The sequence below is a fragment of the Palaemon carinicauda genome, chromosome 6, assembly GCF_036898095.1.
Source record: "Palaemon carinicauda isolate YSFRI2023 chromosome 6, ASM3689809v2, whole genome shotgun sequence".
NCBI classification, from domain to species: domain Eukaryota; kingdom Metazoa; phylum Arthropoda; class Malacostraca; order Decapoda; family Palaemonidae; genus Palaemon; species Palaemon carinicauda.
In genome coordinates this window covers 4,834,677-4,837,176 of record NC_090730.1, presented here as the reverse complement: position 1 = coordinate 4,837,176, position 2,500 = coordinate 4,834,677, and the positions used below count along the sequence as shown (strand labels likewise).

Below are 2,500 nucleotides of genomic sequence, written 5' to 3'. Positions count from 1 at the left end.
TATATATAATATATATATAATCTATTAATCTATTTATATATCTACCTATATATATATATATATATATATATATATATATATATATATATATATATATACACTGTATATATAATGTATGCATTCACGTTATACTTTACCTGCAGTAATTTTTTGCACATCGAACGTTTTATTGAAATGGTTGCGGTTGAAAATCAATATTTTTTTTCGTAGAAATATTTCATACGAGAACTACCCAGTTTTGTATGTGATTCCAAAAATGTTGGTTTCCATAAATGAATTTTTGAAAGTGTGCATAAAATTTATATTTCTGTTTATGTATATGTTCTAGTGGATGATTATACGTATATGTGACTGCATATATAGTGCATACGCGTGTATATATCCCTTCAGGGTTGCGTGGGATTTTGCGCATGCGTGGTAGCTCTTATATTGATGAATATTTCACTTGCGAGCTGAACTAATATCATGAATTGTTGAAGTTAATACACATCGGGGTGGCGTCTATGCTTCATCTTGGGCCAGAGAGAGAGAGAGAGAGAGAGAGAGAGAGAGAGAGAGAGAGAGAGAGAGAGAGAGAGAGAGAGAGAGAGAGAGAGGATGTTTTTTTCGACCTCACATTTTAAATTCAAAATATGCGTGTTTGAAATTAAAATAGACAGGGTTGTTAAGAGATCCAGCTTGGGGAGTTAATACCACTATTGTGTGCGTCTTCTTCTTTCTGTGTTCTAACAAGCAGGCAAGGTTTTGAAAATGCGCTTTTGTGAGATACTTAAAATAATCATCTCCTTCGCCAGTCGTCTCTATCTTGAGCTTTAATTCAATAAATTTCAATTCATCATTACCTACTGCATTTTTCAATAGTGCTTGGCCATGTAGGCCTGTGTCTTAAAACTTTTCTAGTACCTGGTGGAGCCCAATAAAATCATAATATTCATATTCTTCGCCAGTTGTGTCTATCTTGAGCTTTTCATTCAATACTTCTCCACTCATCATCTTCTACTTCACGCTTCATAGTCCTCAGCCATGTATGCCTGGGTCTTCCAACTCTTCTAGTGCCATGTGGAGCTCAGTTGAAAGTTGGGTGAACTAATCTCTCTTGGGGAGTGCGAAGAGCATGCCCAAACCTTCTCCATCTACCCCTCACCATGATCTCATCCACTTTATGGCGCAAAAAAAAAAAAAAAAGTTCAAATAGCTTAAATACATTATTTTGGGAAACTTTTACTTCCTTTAGTAGTTTTACTATAAAAATTATGCATTTTATTACCTAAAGGAAAAGGGAAGGCGTAGTTTTCAAATGCTTAAAAAAAAAAAAAAAAAAAAATCCAGTGTAATTTTCCAGAAGTTTCTGTATGGTGGTAATGTTGAAGTTATGTTCTGAGCCATTCAGTTATATTTTGATAATTGAATTACAGTCATGTGGTTATAAAGCCTTTTGAATTTTGTAAACTAATAGAGATATATTTTTTAATTTTTCGATTCCAATTTCGATCTTAATACAGTGAGAATCCCAAGTCGTTCCATAGGAACTTTATTATTATTATTATTATTATTATTATTATTATCACTTGCTAAGCTACAACCTTAGTTGGAAAAGCAGAATGCTATAAGCCCAGGGGCTCAGGGCTCCAACAGGGAAAATAGCCCATTGAGGAATGGAAACAAGGGAAAATAGCCCATTGAGGAATGGAAACAAGGAAAAATAAAATATCTTAGGAAGAGTAACATCAAAATAAATATATCCTATATAAACTATAAAAATCTTTAACAAAACAAGAGGAAGAGAATTAGGATAGAATAGTATACCCGAGTGTACCCTCAAGCAAGAGAACTCTAACCCAATACAGTGGAAGATCATGGTACAGAGGATATGGCACTACCCAAAACTAGAGAACAATGGTTTAATTTTGGAATGTCCTTCTCCTAGAAGAGTTGCTTACCATAGCTAAAGAGTCTCTTCCACCCTTACCAAGAGGAAAGTGGCCACTGAACAATTACAGTCCAGTAGTTAACCCTTTGAGAGAAGATGAATTGTTTGGTAATCTCAGTGTTGTCAAGTGTAAAAGGACAGAGGAAAATATGAAAGAATAGGCCAGACTATTCGGTGAGTGTGTGTGTAGGCAAAGGGAAAGTGAACCGTAACCAGAGAGAAGGATCCAATATAGGACTGTCTGGCCAGTCAAAATACTCCCATAAACTCTCTAGCGGAAACAGTCTTCTTGACTTATATTATATTGGAATATGTGAAGAATTTTAATTTCAATAAAAAGAAAAACAATAAATGTAAATTTAGGAAAAGTTATATATCAAAATCAATTCAAACTACATTTCACTCTTCAATTGTTGTAATTTTATTATATAATTTTATAAGTGTTAGTAATTGTGATAATGGTAATAATTTCAATGATAGTAATTGGTCATAATAAAAGACAATATTTAACATAAGGATCTTTATAAAACAAGAAAAACATTGTTGAACCAAAGGGGCACTTAGTAAAAC

At 33.3% G+C, this 2,500-nt stretch overlaps 1 protein-coding gene across 1 annotated transcript in view; it reads left to right on the top strand.

The window, feature by feature from the left end:
- The window catches only part of LOC137642345 (collagen alpha-1(XV) chain-like), a 283,519-nt gene that overhangs the window by 9,070 nt on the left and 271,949 nt on the right, over nt 1-2,500 (top strand). The window lies entirely within an intron of this gene.